A 17208-nucleotide genomic window follows, 5' to 3' on the forward strand; every position below is an offset into this window, starting at 1 on the left:
GTTTGTTTGTTTGTATGCCTTTGGTCTTCGTCTGTATGCCTCTCTCTCTGGTCTGTCTGTCTGTCTGTCTGTCTGTCTGTCTGTCTGTCTTGGCTTTTGTTTGTTTGGCGAGAAAGAAATGTAAACGCAAATGTTTGTTGGGCGGGGTTTGTTGGGGGGGTTTTGGTGGCTTTGTGTGTTTGGGGGGGGTGTGGGGGGGGGGTTTTGGGGGGGGTGTTGGGGGGGGTTGTTTGGGGGGGGGGGGGTGTTTGGGGGGGGCGTGCTTTTGGGGGGGGTGTTGGGGGGGGGGGGGTTGTTTGGGGGGGGGGTTTTGGGGGGGGGGGTGTTGTTTGGGGGGGGGGTTTGTGTGGGGGGGTGGCCGGTGTTTGGGGGGGGGGCGTGTACTTTTTCTTGCTGAAAAGGAACTAAAAAAAAAAAAGTGCCACTTCCCTAAAGAAATAAAAAGATGTATAAAAAAAAAACGTTGGTGGGAGTGTTTGAATTTTCCAAATGATGGAGATTTAGGATTCTGTAAAATATTTTGAAAGTATTATATAGCCGCCCTGTTTTGTCTCCCTGTTTTAGTAGGAAAGGAAAGTGAACCCTTTATGGGCTTACCTTTGCGTTTTTTTTGGGGATGAATGGTTTTGTGTGATGGGGAGAGTGAGATGGGGCGGAGAGGGGGAGATAGGAGATGGGGGGAGACGGCGTGAGAGGTGAGAGGGAAAGCGAGAAGGAAGGGTAATGCGCGAGAGGTAGCGAGAGGGTGGGGAGATGTGCGAGATGGCGCGAGATGGGGGAGATGGTGGGTAGATGGTGTGGGAGATGTGGGAGACGGATGAGACGGAGGGAGACGGCGAATGAGATATGGGAGATGGAGAAAGTGGGAGATGGTGTGTGAGATGGTGAGGAGAATGGTGTGGTGGTGGGGAGGCCGATGCCGACCACCGGAGACGTTAAACATCGGTGACATGAACGTTGGATAATGGATCGATTAAGAAAAAAACTTATTAAACCATATAAAAAAGAAATTATAAAATAACGTTAAGGTTTTGGATTTTTGGTTGTTGGTAAAAACAAAGAATATGAAATGACAATGAATGTAAACAGAAATGGCAAAGAAGACAATGTAATGAAACAGACGGAAGGATGGATGGAAGAAAAGTGGGTGGAAACATGGGTGTGCAAATTAAAAAAAAAAAAAAAATAAAAAATTAGTTTTTTTTTTTTGGTTTTGTGGGGTGGAAATGGGAAGGGTTTTGGTTTCACCAAACATATTTTTTTTTTTTTTTTTTTTTTTTTTTTTTGGGGGGGGGGGGGGGGGGGGGGGGGGGGGGTGGGGGGGGGGGTTGTGGGGGGGGTTTGGGTGGGGGGGGGGTTTGGGGGGGGGGGGGGGGGGGGGGGGGGGGGGGGGGGGGGGGGGGGGGGGGGGGAGGGGGGAGGGGGGGGGGGGGGGGGGGGGTTGGGTGGGGGGGGGTGGGGTGGGGGGTGTGGTTTTGTGTTTTTTTGTTTTTTGTGTTTTTTTTTTTTTTTTTTTTTTGTTTTGGTGTTTTTTGGTGTTTGTGTTGGTTTTTTTTTTTTCTGCGTTTTTTTTTTTCTTCTTGCTTTTTTCTTTTTTTTCTTTTTGTGTGTCTCTTGTTGTCTGTTTTGCCTCTGTCTGTCTGCCTCTCTCTCTGTCTGTCTGTCTGTCTCTGTCTGTCTGTCTGTCTGTCCGTCTGTCTGTTCTTGTGTTTCTTGTTTTCTTTCTTTTTTCTTTTTTTTGTTTTCCCTTTTTCCTTTTTTGTTTGTGTTTGTTTTGATTTTCTCCTTTCCTTTCCCCCCACACACCACACACACACACACACACAATACCTTGAAAAAGGGAAGAAACACAGACAGATTGTAAAAAGGAGCGTGCACGTGGAAATAGCCATAGCAAAGGCCCCCAAAAAAACCCAACTCCCACCCACTCCCTCTTACAACATTAGCCCCCCCCCCCCCCCCTCCCTCTCGCGCCTCCTCACCCCATACACGAAAGGGAGGATCTTTTTAAAAAGTTTTTCTTTCCCTCCTCCCTCCAGCAGGAGGCTCTCCCCGGAGCCCAACCTTCCTTTCTCTCCAATTTCGGCCAACCATAATGGAGGAAGCGAACAGAGGACAGGAATTTGTGTGTGTGTGTGTGTGTGTGTGTGTGTGTGTGTTGTTGTGGTGGTTTTTGGTTTTGTGTTTTTGTTTGTGTTTTGTGTGTTTGTGTTTTTGGTGTTTTTTTTTTTTTTTTTTTTTTTTTTTTTTTTTTTTTTTTTTTTTTTTGTTTAGAGGATAAATATATGAGTTTTTTTTTTTTTTTTTTTTTTTTTTTTTTTTAGAGGAGAGAATAAGATTTTTTTAATTTTTTTTTTTTTTTAAGTATTTTTTTTTTATAAGATAGTTTTTTTTTTTTTTGAATGTTTGTTGAAAAGATAGGTATTTTTTTTTTTTTTTTTTTTTTTTTTTTTTTTTTTTTTTTTTTTTTTGTGTTATATGAGTTTTTTTTTTTTTTTTTTTTTTTTTTTTTTTTAGGAGTGAGAATAAGATTATAAGTGTAATAGGGTTATTTAAGAGTATGGTTAAAGTTTGATAAGATAGTTTGTGTATTTTTTTGAATGTTAGTTGAAAAGATAGGTAGGTTTTTTTTTTTTTTTTTTTTTTTTTTTTTTTTTTTTTTTTTTTTTGTGTGTTGAGTGTGTTTTTTTTTTTTTTTTTAAAGAGAGTGAGAGAATAAGATTAAGTGTTTGTTAGGGGTTATAAGAGTATGGTTTTTTTTGATAAGATAGTTTTTGTTTTTGTGTGTGGAGAAGGAAAGAAGGAAGTGTGTGTGTGTGTGTGTGTGTGTGTGTGTGTGAGAGTAAGAAAATAAGATAAAGTGGGTAAGGGTTGGTGTAAAAAAATGTAGTGTTTTAATAAAAAAACTTATGTATTTGTGTGTGAATGCCAGCTGAAAAGATAGGTAGGTGTGTGTGTGTGTGTGTGTGTGTGTGTGTGTGTGTGTGTGTGTTGCTGGGCTAGGTTTTTTTTTTTTGTGTGTGTGTTTTGAGAATTCAGCTGAAGAACATCCGGATATTTTCTTCTTTCTTTTTCAAGCTCATCCATCAAACCTCCAGTCTGTGTCTCCCTTTCATCAAAAAAAGTGTAAAAAAACCCCTGATTTTAAAAAAGGGTCAGAAGAGTGAATTGTTTTATGCAGATATCTGTTCACAAAGATGGTGTTGAAACAGGAAAGGTTCTCCAAAAACAGTTTCTTCCAAGTTCAAACTGACCCCATGATTGTGTGTGTGTGTGTGTGTGTGTGTGTACATGATGTTTGAACATTGTCTTTGCAGTCAGTGTGGCTCCAGGTCCTCATGCGTCAGAGGGCCTTTCTCTCTCTGTGGCCCCTAAACAAACATATTAACAACTACCTTATCACTGCTTATACAGCCATCAGACACACACACACACACGTCAAATACCCGCCTAAACACACACATCACATTCACAAAAAGATAGCTTCTTTAGACTCCAAAGACACAAAGCTCACCGACAAACTAAAACCAAATGTCACCGATCCCTAAAGAAGGAAACAAACGAAGGAGAGGCGGGGCTAGAGTGTCATTGGTTGACGCTGAGCGATCGGTCAGTCGTCCCAGGACAAACTCTGGTTTATAAAGAGACAAGATCAGTCCGTGCGTTTGGAAAAGGAACGCATCCGACAAACTGTTGACAAGCCTTCTTCAAGAGGCGCATCCCTGGAAAAGAAACAAATAGACTAACTGTGATAGGATACAGATATAAAGAAAGATATTTAACTGAGAAGTTGTTGAGAAGACGAACACCATCGACTGGTTGAAAGACAGAAGAAGCTTAGAAAGTACCTGAAACTACTCAAATATCTAGAACAAGCTGATTGATTGGAGCTCAACGGACAGACTTTAAAATCATCTCGGCGAATGTCTATGTCTCCGACAGCAAAAGGAAAGGTCAGAATCAACGGAGCTTCAGAGGACCAGTGACTGTAAGAACTTCAGCGGATTGATTTGAGATCAACAGACACAGTTTTAAATGATCCCGGTGATTGTCTACGTCTCCGACCAACAGGAAGTCCGACGGTTCAGAGGAAAAAGTTCAGCACAAGACGAAACAACACAGTTTGAGAAACCTTCTCCGATCAAAACCCTGACAGAGTTCAAAACGTTCAAACGTGAATTCCCTGTCCGTGAACATAGATCTGTGTGACATTAATAACTTAAACCTAAGTGCTAGGTAACAGCCGCCATGGTTAACCATGCAGCTCTCGTGTCTGTGATGAAGGTATTGGTGATGATGCTGATTGTTCTCGGGATGGGAGTGAAGGCCGCGCCCACAGAGAGAGGTAAGCAAGCTTTTCAAGGTGTTAAATGGGAGGATTCCTCTGTGCACGGGAGCTATGGTGTAAAGACAGCTGGAGAACACATACAGAGACGGATGGAAGGAAGAGACAAAAACTTTGAAAAAGGATTAAATGTCCATGAAACGATTTTAAAGCGGAAAAAACACTGACTAAAGCATCACTAAATCTCAAAAGAAAGCAAACAAACGTGCCAAAAAATAAGATGTTTCAAGCTATCATGTTTTCCTAAATGATGTATAGAATTTTAGGCATAATCAGAAATCTGCCCAGAAAAAAAAAAACCCTGAAAGAGTTCAAAACTTTAAAAGACAATTCGCTGTAAGTGAACACAGATCTGCGTGACTTTAATCGCGTGTTTGAGTGCTCGGTAACAGACAGTTTTTTTGGTAATTTGTCCTGGATATTTTTGCTCCTACCATAGCCAGTTATGAACGACACAGATCAGAGATTTGTTTAGTAGTTTATGGATGTGACATTACAATCAGGAGTCTGCACAGGGAATTTATTTTGAAAACTGACTGGATGCTCTAGCCGTTGAACACCCCTCAGCTCTGACAGACCTAGAGACTATTTTTAGCGGAGAATTGTTTCTACGATGGCACTGGATGTAAATTACAGATCGTCCAATAGAAACAGACTTCTAGGACACTGATCCGGGCCGACAAGATGATCGTTTCCTAGGAAACATCATCAGGTATCACCAGGTAAACCAACATTTATGGTCAGAGTAGGACTAGTGTGAACATTTTTTTTTGGCAAAGTTTCAAAGTTTTTTCTTTTGGTAGAGTTTGGAAGGTTTTTGGAAACGTTTGGAAGGCTCATGTTGGTTCACCAGATGGTTATTAACTTGTTAAGCCTAGAATTTGGTTCACAGTGGACAATTAAAACATGCCAAAGCAAGAAGTCCCCTTTAATTTAACCTTTAGGGTGTTCCTTGCCAAACCTTAACCATACTTTCGTTGCCATGTAAAGATCTTGCAGAGCAAATCATTCGAAATCACTGGTATTGAATGATCTAAAGCATTACAGGTAACACAATTTTGCAGAAATGTTTATTATCAATGTTCTGTCTGGTGATAGGGTGGACATTCCTTCCAAAACAACCTGTGTGTGTGTGTGTGTGTGTGCGCTCTTATGTAAAAGCTGAAGGTCTCGTAGCAACGCTTCCAGCAATCAGCAAACATCTGTCTGTGGGGTGGGGGTGGGGGAGGGGGGACTATTCAAGGGACCTGTGCAAGGTCGTAGGTTTTGTCATTGGGGGGGTCACCACAGAAAATGTTGAGCGCCAAACACTTAATTTCAAATCACTATTCTCCTGCACATTCCAAACATCACACATGTATCAGGATGTTTTTAGGAATCATGTTCATCTCAACAACAAATCTGGTAGAGAACGAGACCGTGTTAAAGCCAGGCCAAGGTGCCCAACTACAGCATAAAAGAACTGTAAAAGTCCAACCATTCAAGTCCCCGTCTTTGTGTTTTCTGTTCCCAGGCGTTGTGAAACCTGCTCTGAGTCTCACTCGAGCACCGGCGCTCCCGGAGAACCTCCTGAGACAGCTGAAACTCAAAGTAGCCGCAGAGGAACCGACAACCAGAATCACAGAAAAAACACCAAGCAGGACTCTGGCTGCACCCAGGCCAGATAATCGATCCCAGATGCTGAAGATGATCTCCGCTCTGGAGGATCTGCACAGGACGATGAACAGCACGCTGAGCGCACGGATCACCATCATGCCCCGAGGTAACCTTTTGGTTGTTGCATCAGGAATGCTGGAAAAAGCGACCAAACGTTGGGAAAGCAACAAGAACATCTTCTGTTGCTTTTTTCAACGCTGGCTTTTTTCCTGACGTTTTTGTACATCCCTCCATCCCTCCATCTTCCTCTCCTCTGGCTCCTGTCGGACCTCTGGTTGCTAGGAGACCGTTGCCTCAGCGTTTACAAGACTGACCAATCAGACAAGACAATGTGTGCTCGTGGCTGGGAGCATGAATAAAATGTTTAACGTTTGTGGCTTTACCTCCACATTATCCTGGAACTGAGTCGTGCACTTTCACTGAAACCTGGTTTTTATTTTTTTTTATTTCAGCAAACGGCAAAAATTCAGGAAGAAAAAACAAAGTGGTAAGTTGTCTAATTGTACATTTTTGTCGCCTTGTTCAACATTTGTGTTGCTTTTTTCCCTCCTGTTTTGTGGGTTTAGAAGAACGTGTGCCAGACGTATGGTTATCAGCATGCTTTTATTTAAGAGACTGTCTTAACTGTCAAATATCTTTGACTGTAATACTGCATGTCGCTTTTTTGACATTTGTAGCATTTTTTGTCATTTTTTTCAATATTTTTGTCCTGTTTTTCCAACATTTTCATAGAATTTAGCAAATCAAGCAAAACAAAGATTACATTTCTAAAAGCAGCAGACTCCCAACCTGTTTCACAGCCTCCGAGTCTCAAAGTCGACAAGACGACTGTCACGTAATTACAGTTTGAAAAACAGTCTCCTGTCTTTTTGGTTTTGGTGCACGACAAGGCAGGTCAGAATTTAATTTGAACCTAAATTAATATATACGGGTCGGATCTAAACCTGCGAGGGGCCGGGTTTGGCCATCAATAAAAGTGACCAAAACCAGCATTCAGTTTGGAGTTTGACACGTGCCGTATGCAGTTCCTGATTCTGTTTCTCTCCGGTCTTTCTTCAAGCTTCCTGCCGCTGACAGAGTGGTGAAGCCGGCCACGCCGGCGCCGGCGGCCGCTGACAGCACGGTGTCCAGAGCGAGCGCTGACATCTTCATCCCGAGTCTGACGGGACGAAACTTTAGGAAGTCCCTCCCCCCGCAGACCAAGAAGACCAACAAGAGAGGTGAAGCCTCGCCCACAGTTACATATTCAAAAGATTTATGTTCCTACATATTTTTCTGTATCTTTACGAGCAGAATGTGTTGGCATGGGTTGGGTTCGGTAGATATCCACAGAAAGCACCAACATGGCGTCTACCTCAGCCCTAAAAACACTGATCATTGGCTCCGAGCCTTTGCTTTTAGTTGTCAAGCAACAGTCAAATCAAATGAAATTCTTCTTCTTCTTTGTCTCCAACAGTGTGTTTCTGGAAGTACTGCTCCCAGAACTGATCGTCTCTCAGCCGGTGTCTTCCTCCAAACTCTGCCAACTTGTCTTCCTCCTCATCCATCCATCCATCCATCCATCCATCCATCCATCCATCCATCCATCAGGTACATAAAACATCTGAAATTTATTTTGAAAAGTTGTCAAAAAAAAAACAGAAAAATAGCACCAGAAACGCCGAAAAAAGCGAGAACAACTTCTGAAAAAGTGACAAAAATGTATCTCAGTCCGGCAAGGCTGCATGCCTTGGTGTTGATGTAATCAAAATAGACAAACTTCTATTCATTTCACTGTTTTTCAAGTCAAACAGCCTTAAGGCGTAAGGGCCTTTCCTTTCAGATATGGCGTTTTGAAGCCTTTAATTGTGGCCGGTTGGACTCACATTTCTTGGGAACCTAGTTATTGGGCCGACTTTGGTGTTTTTATGTAAACCAAAAGCCAGATCAACAGGACCTTTGGGGTTTAAACCCTAAATGTCAGCTTTAGTGCAGACCCTTGGAAGCTCATACTGCTTCATCCCTCCATCCTTCCATCTCTCCATCCCTCCATCCCTCAAGCTCCCTCTCCTCCGGCTCCTGTCGGACCTCTGGTTGCTAGGAGCCTCTTGCCATGACAGCAGGAAGCCACACGGTGGCGCCAGCCTCGGACCTTTTCATTGGCTCATCAATAACAAGACTGACCAATCAGAGAAGACGATATGCGTTGGCGCATGAACAAACTATTAACCCTTTCTTTCCTTTCCTTTCCTTTCCTTTCCTTTCCTTCCTCCTAAGACAGACACACTTTATGTTTGTGTGCACCAACCTTAAAATAAAGTTTATTTCCAGTATTTTTGTGACAATAAAGATTGATTTTATTTTTATACAATCACACACTGTTAAGTTGTTCATTAAGCAGATGGAGGGATGAAACCAGAGAGAACGAGAGATAGGTGACACACATCAGGGACCAATCAGACTCAACAGGAAACTAAGCTACGCAAAGACAAACGCTACAAAATAAAACAGGAATTAAAACGTGAACATTCACGAGGATGCATCTAGGGAAACAAAACAGAGACAAAATAACAGAAACAAGCAAACAGCAACACCCAATCACAACCATGACAGGTATGACGTTTTTCCACCATTCTTTACGTTTTTGTCGCTGATTTAGAATTTTTTAAAACTCTTTTTGTTGCTTCTTTGTTGTTGTTGTTGCATTTTTTTGCACAGGAACCAGAGGCCTGTACTATGAATCCAGATCAACATGCCCAGAGGCCTGTACTATGAATTAGGGGTGGTACGGTTCATGAAAAAACATCCGAACCGCTCGGTTCGCTAGTCTCGGTTCGGAGCGTGTGTGTGCCGCACGGTTCGTCAGTCCACTGTTAATGGTCACTAACCTCTTACTGCCGTAGTGGCCACTTTCGACACCTATGTTAAAACACTTGAAATGACAAGCGGGATGAATTTGATGAATGCAACCCATGGCAGCTGATTGGACGATCGCGTCACATGGGTCTTGCTGCTCCCGAATTTCAAAACAGACTTTAATGGCGGCTCGTTCAGAATCTGATCTCGTATTTTACGAAAATAGTTCACCGAAACGTGTTTCTGAAAACATCTTAGGTGAGAAATAGGCCATGCAGTTGCTGAATCTGTCTTCATTTCAGATCGACAAAGGTCAGTTTAAAAGATTTTCGTCAGATTTTGAGAGACACCGAGCCGACCGCTCCTCAAGTGGCGTGGGGTGCTGCTGCTGCTGCATCACGTCACGTCACGTCACGTCACGTCACGTCACATCACGTCACGTGCAGAAATGTCAAGTGGGAGAGAAACGGACGGCTTCCCGGAGTTGGAGGATGCGCCAGCGTCGTTTATAGTCGGTGTGTGGGAACATTTTGGATTTCACGTTACCTGTGATGAAATAAAACAATATATAGAACTGCCACTGTGTGCATGTATTGTGCAACATGCATTCAATATGCTAATTTTAGCTATATATCATATGCTGAAGTATATTCTGGAGTGTTAAAGATTAAAAGATGCCCAGAGGCCTGAACTATGAATCCAGATCAACATGTCCAGAGGCCTGAACTATGAATCCAGATCAACATGTCCAGAGGCCTGAACTATGAATCCAGATCAACATGTCCAGAGGCCTGAACTATGAATCCAGATCAACATGCCCAGAGGCCTGAACTATGAATCCAGATCAACATGCCCAGAGGCCTGAACTATGAATCCAGATCAACATGTCCAGAGGCCTGAACTATGAATCCAGATCAACATGTCCAGAGGCCTGAACTATGAATCCAGATCAACATGTCCAGAGGCCTGAACTATGAATCCAGATCAACATGCCCAGAGGCCTGAACTATGAATCCAGATCAACATGTCCAGAGGCCTGAACTATGAATCCAGATCAACATGTCCAGAGGCCTGAACTATGAATCCAGATCAACATGTCCAGAGGCCTGAACTATGAATCCAGATCAACATGCCCAGAGGCCTGAACTATGAATCCAGATCAACATGTCCAGAGGCCTGAACTATGAATCCAGATCAACATGCCCAGAGGCCTGAACTATGAATCCAGATCAACATGTCCAGAGGCCTGAACTATGAATCCAGATCAACATGTCCTGGATTTCTTTCAGTTTCCCGGCTTCACCAAACCTAACAACCGCGGTCCTGCATCAGCTGTGTCCCGACGGGGGTTAACAACTAGTTCAATCAACTCAGGCTTAGTTTACAGACAGACAGACAGACAGACACACAGACACACAGACAACCCAGGGTTTCCCAATCCAGCGGCGTGCGCGTTCACATAAAAGAGGCGGGGTTTGCTCAGCACGACCAATCACAATCATCTACCAGAGCCGCATATTTTACATAAGAAGAGCAAACTATAATTCTACATAAATATGAAGAACACAGACACGGTTTTACAGGCAAAACACAATACAGTCACTGCAACCCTGGCAGTAGAAGCGACCGTGAGAGCAAATAAAAAATGTAAAAACATAATTCAAACAGATGTGTCTCATTGGCAACACACGGCTCAAGAAGTCGACAAATAGCCTATACGTAATTCCCTCCGCTGAAAATCTATATCTTTCTTAAGAGTAGTGCAGGACAGGAAGTCGAGCACAGAAACAAAATAAAACATCCGGTTAATTTTTAAAATAAAATCCAGCGTGCTCACGGCGGATCATATTTCCCTGCACTACAGCTTGAAAACACAGCACAGAGTAGTTTCCCCTCTACTCCTCTGGGTGGAAACTAACTGGTGGTGGTTTTGTGGTTCTATTCTACGTGAATTTGCGAGATCTCGTGGGTCCTCATGACTTCAGCTGTTAGTCAGTGCCGCAGCCGTGCCGCATCAAATCCGGACATGGTGAGTGTTGACGGATGGCGGAGCACGGAGCCGACACGCAGCGGAGCCGGTCCGCAACCGGTGGAAATTAGGAGTCTCTCTCTCTCTCTCTCTCTCTCTCTCTCTCTCTCTCTCTCTCTCTGAACACAAGACATTCCTCCGTCCTCTGGCTGTTTCCACAGTAACGGCTGTCTTTGGGTCGTTACATTCAGACGCTTTCCACAGAGTCACGGTCGCTGTCGCCGCGGTGACCAGCATGTGTGTCTGCACATGCTGCAGGGTTTTTAAAAGTACCGCCTCTTACACGTACCATTATTAAGACTTCAACAATATCAATATCCCAAAAAATATTTAACCCTTTTTTGACACACTTTTTTTAATGCTTTTTATTGAAGATTTCATACATTTTTTAATGCTTTTTCGACACTTTTTCCATGCTTTTTTCAACGTTTTGGATGCTTTTTAACCAAACAGGGTGTGTGAAAGTATTTAGCAAAAAGCTTCAGGTGTTGGAGGCTGTGGTGTGCCACAATTAAAGCTACTTCTAACCAGGAAGTAGTACACAGCGAATCACAGCTAAGAACCATCCAGCAGACATAAGGCTCGTTCGAGATGAGCCAGATCTGCACAGAATCGATCACCGGCGATCGGCGCCCAATGCATGCAAGGGGGTAAGCTTCGCTTCTGAACGCGAACCTCCGATGGCGCCATTTTGTTGCTACAAAGGTATCACCTCTTGTTAGCATTCCACTGGCCGCCATTTTTTTTTTACGTCACTTGACTGCGAATAACTTTACATCTGAAGCGTTTAAAGACTCTATTTGTCCATTGTTTATTTCTAAAGAAACACGACAATGTATAAAAGGCTCCATTACCTTGTACCTCACGTTATGGCTCCGTAGCAGACGCTTTTGTAAAAATAGGCTAACGATTGTGTCATAACCACGAGACTTACTGTCACACAGTAGAGGAATTACCGTATAGTACAGGAGAAGCTCGCAGGCCATTTGGACTTACATTAGCTGTTTAGGTTTAATTACGAATGTTAACTAGCATGTTAGCCTGTGCCCATGTTATCTCCTTACATATACCTACACTCTCCGTCTCTGTAAGATTGGGAATGATTGAGATTTCTCTCGGCACAGCTACCAGAAGACTTCACACTTTTAGACAGGTTGCTCACGTCACATTTACGTTGTCTCTCTCAGTTGGAGGCTGCTCAGTAAAGCAAGAGATCACAGCAAAAGTGCTTCTAATAGCCTTCACTGGTCTCCGTCCAGAGCAACGGGGTCTATTGGTCCATTAATATATATGTCAATGAATGCATGCCGGTTAGATTTGTGTCCGACTTGATCCCGACTTGCTCTGACGTCATGCACACGTGGGCAACGATAATCTCACGAGACCAAGGCGCGCGAGTTCTGAGGACGCGGAGTAAGCAGCCGTTTTTTCACCAACGTGCAAAGAGCCGAAGCGAACGAAGGTGGACCCAGGGCATGCTGGGAAACGCCGGCCTCTCAGCTGATCGAACAGCTGATTGGTTCAGAATCGACTCAACATGATGACGTTTTATATAAACTTTTTATTGATTTTGAATTGGAGGGATTTTAACTGTGATTTGTCTGATTTAAAAGCTTGTTGTGAAGCTGATAGTTATGTTTAGAAGTCAGAGAGACTAAATCTGTTCAGGTTACGGATCACCTACAGTCTGTTGTTAATTAAAATCAGCAACAGATCGCATGTAGAGCATTTTGACAGCTACTCTGTCATAATAAAACCAACTGGAGACTGTGTAGGAGCTGATATATGGGTCTGATAACATTTTATTAAATCAGAATCGGACCGAACGGACCACAGTGTTTGTGTCACTTCCTGTTCAGCCTGAAGGCTGCTGGAATCAGCTGGAAAACTGTCCGACTTGAGAGCGGATTTTTGTCCCCGCCCCCCGCTGCTGCCGCCTGCTCTGGTTTACTTTACAGGCGAGGCGCAGCTCATCTCGAACGGGCCTACTGTCGCACCAACCCAGATGTTTCTGATACCGCTAACGATGGCTAGTGAGAGGCTATGTCCCAGCTCCTTCACAGGTTTTGCTGATTACTTAGACACTGAAAGTGAATGGTTAGACACTTCTTGTGAATTGAATAGTTTTTGTCATTTTTTCTGACGTTTTTTTTGCTTTTTTATTTCTTTTTTCAACAGATTTGTCATTTCTGATGTTTTTGTCACCTTTTTCTGGGTTCCATTCCAGGAAGGAGGTTTAACAAACTCTGAGTCTAACGCTGATGTCTGAGTTGATTTACCCTGAGATGGGAAACTCTGAGTTTTCGGTTCCAGAACAGCTGATTTGAGTTGGTTCAATCAGGGTTACACGCGTGCACAACGACTATAAAAAGGCAGCATGAATGGAGCCATGATTCTACAATTAACCATGGTAACGACCACAAACAAACGGGTCAGCGGTCAGCGAAAAGTCATGCGCACAAACAGCGAGTTTGAACCATAGACAGTATATTATTAATATTAACTGTCTATGGTTTGAACATGCATTTCGTTAAAAAAGCAAGACAGCGGCTGCTGCTGCGAAAGAGAGAGAATTAGTGTGGGAGAAAATTGCTGCTCAAGTCAATGCGTACGCATTAACAGTGTATTAATTTCATATTTAATCACAGTTAACTAATAATATTACTGGTGAAAACTGGAATTGTATTACACCTATAATTTCATTTAGGTGCAATCCTGCGGGTGAAAAAGTAAACTATACTAATCCCATTCTGAGGCTGCAGCACCATGATCATTAACAGAACTATAATGTATATAATCATTTATTTCTTTTTATTGGCTCTCACTGGTTTGTGTCCAGGGAACACGTTTAAAAAACGTGTTTAAAAAACGTTTAAAAAACGTTTAAAAAACAGAGCGAGTGACACTTTTCTGACGGCTCTACATACAGTGGCTTTACTATTACAGTATGATCCGCTACACTGTTATAAAGAAAACTGCCGTTTGCAAAAAACGTAATGCGACACAAAGAATCTGCTGGGATGTTAAAGTCTGTCCACGATGGTGGATGTTAGTGATATGAGGACGGATAAGGTATCGAACTATTTAATTGACTGTGATAAAAAATACCTCTCAAATCTGTTACGTGGAAATGAAAATACATCTCGGGACTCAATACCGACGTAAACTCTCTCTGAATTAATACAGCTTTTTCATCAACGGGATCGTTGACAAAAGGACATGACATGTTTGAGAAAAAAACGTTTTATAGTCTGCCTAATATAAACCAATACGTTTTTGTATTCATGCAGATAACAAACTGCATTAAAATGCGCCTGATACAGACTGAATGAATGAGGAAATGAGTTTCCCTCCCTCTGAGAGGGAGGAGAATGAGAGAAACTCGAGGTTTCTTGAAGAAAACCTGCTCCCAACCAGGTTAGGTTCACAGGCTCAGTTACCATAGTAACTGACTCTGAGGTTGAGTTACCTCTCTTTCTGAAACAGAAAACTCAGAGTTTCCCTCATCTCAGGGTTAACCAACTCAGAGTTTTCACTAAACCTGCTTTCTGCAACGGGCCTCTGATGTTTGTACCTACTCTTTTCATATTGTACACAAACCGTTCCTGTTAAGCCGGGCTAACCTGTCCTCTGACTGTTTCCACGGTACCTGAGCCGACTGTTTAGGCCTACTGTCTGAAGGTAATAATTAAAAAAGTTAGAAAAATGACTTTGGACGCTTTCCCACTGCCAGTAGAGTAGGGCTGCCGGTTTAGTTTTCCGACGTTTGTACCTACTCTTTATCATATTGAACACAAATTATTCTTGTAAAACAGAACGATCATTCAACTCCACATTTACAATATGTGGCGGTCAACTTTGATATGTATGTGTCAGGTTTGGGGACAGAACTCAGGTTGGTAGTAAAGAATCTTATTTTAATGAAACGGTGAGTGTGAACTGGCAGTGGGGGTGCTGGGTCCGAAGAAGGATTGGGGTCTGGGCTGTGTTCCTCAGTGCGGTTGCAGACTCAATAATCCAATGTGTGGTGTGGCGTGGCATGGCTATTGGCTGTGGAAAGCCAAAAGTGTCATAATACGTCACAATTCTCACAGCGTTTTGAACGCCGTTGTTGGCGCCACGTGACGTTTAATAAACGCCACCAGATGTCTAATAAACACCACTGAGTGTGTGACGTCACCAGGCGTTTAATAAACGCCACCAGATGCTTATTAGACACCTGGTGGCGTTTTTGGTTTTGAAAATCAACTCCGCCCTGCGGTTTTCACAGCCAATAGATTTGAACTCTAATCACCCAATCAGTAAAGAAGGAGGTCAGGCCACACTAATCAAGCACCGATCTCCTTTGCTGTTTGTTTGAGTAGCCTAAAGAAAGTAGTATTCATATTGGGTGTTATTTTAGTTTTTATTTATTATTATTTCTATATCTAAAATATGTGAACTAGAGCAGTGGTTTCCAACCTGGGGTCCGGGGACCCCTCAGGGGGGCGGCAAAGATCACAGGGGGTGCGCAAGTCTTTATCTGGGTTGAGGTAAAAAAAAACAAATTTGCACATGTTAAACAAATTATGATAATACACTAGAATATATGTGTACAAAAGTCTGTATAAAAACTATATATTTTTGTTCTTGCTTAAAATTGTAGGCAGGCTACTTAGTAGGCCAAACCTCCAGGACCTCTTAACCCTAGCTGTCATCAGGTCAGCTGCTAGCTGCTAGCTGCTAGCTTCTATCATCCTCGTTTTTCCTGCCGCCAAGGCATCACTAGTTTATGAATGAAACATGACGGAGAAACGTAAAAGTGCTGATAACTGCTCTGTATCAAAAAAGAAAGTAAGGCTCTGTATCGAGAGTTACCTCAACTTCGGCTTCGGGGGCGGGGGACATGAGTAGGGGGGGCGCCAAGGAAAAAAGGTTGGGAACCACTGAACTAGAGTATAGTTATAGCATGTATAAAGCATTCATTTGTTCTTGTTGACTGGGCTAAACCAGTTTGCCTACTGTTTGCCTAATATTCCTGAGGCACTGATCTCCTTTGCTGTTTGTTTGAGTAGCCGAGAGAAAATCCCCAGAATGCACTTGGGTGTTTACTATTTATTTATTATTTATATATATAAATAATATATACTTATGCATATATTAAAATATGTGGTTTATAGTTATATCATTTTAAAAAGCATTTATTTGTTCTTGTTGACTGAGCTAAAGCAGTTTGCCTACTGTTGCGCTAACATTCCTGAGGGTGGCAGCAGAGGACAATATATAAATTATTCCCTCTAATAAACTATGGTAAAGCATGAGATTATCAGATTTTTTCTATTCCAAAGAATTTGTTCTAGTTTTTGTTTAACTGTTAGACATTGTTGTTGTGGCATTGTTGTAAAAGGCACACAATCATTTTAATCTATTTTATTTCAATTGAAATTTTATTTTATTGAAAGATTACAAAATAAGCACAGACTAAAGCCTTATTAAATTTAAGCAGGTAATAATGAAAAAAGCTCCTCACCACTTTTTATTACATTTTTGGGATGATGATTGGGATTGATTAATTAAATAAAGTATGAGCAGCCAGTGCCTACTGATGTCTGGCCATACAACACTAACAAATACTACAAAATTGTGCATTTTCTTTAGGCTATTTAAACAAACAGCAAAGGAGATCGGTGCTTGATTAGTGTGGCCTGACCTCCTTCTTTACTGATTGGGTGATTAGAGTTCAAATCTATTGGCTGTGAAAACCGCAGGGCGGAGTTGATTTTCAAAACCAAAAACGCCACCAGGTGTCTAATAAGCATCTAGTGGCGTTTATTAAACGCCTGATGACGTCACACACTCAGTGGTGTTTATTAGACATCTGGTGGCGTTTATTAAATGCCTGGTGATGTCACACGCTCAGTGGCGTTTATTAGACATCTGGTGGCATTTATTAAACGCCTGGTGACATCACACGCTCAGTGGCGTTTATTAGACATCTGGTGGCGTTTATTAAACGCCTGAGGCCTGTACTACGAATCAAGATCAACATGTCCTGGATTTCTTTCAGTTATCCGGCTTCACTAACCCTAACAACCGTGTCACGACGGTGGTTATCAACTAGTTCAGTCAACTCAGGGTTTCCCAATCCAGCGGCGCGCGCGTTCAAATAAAAGAGGCGGTGTTTGCACAGCACGACCAATTGCAAACATCTACCAGAGCCGCATATTTTACATAAGAAGAGCAAATTATAATTCTACATAAATATGAAGAACGCAGACTCGGTTTTGCAGGCAAAACGCTATACAGTCGCTGCTTCCTAAAACAGGAAGAAAGCTGGCAAAAAATCTGAACATAATTACACTTG

This window comes from Perca fluviatilis, chromosome 24 (assembly GCF_010015445.1).
Source record: "Perca fluviatilis chromosome 24, GENO_Pfluv_1.0, whole genome shotgun sequence".
NCBI classification, from domain to species: Eukaryota; Metazoa; Chordata; class Actinopteri; order Perciformes; family Percidae; genus Perca; species Perca fluviatilis.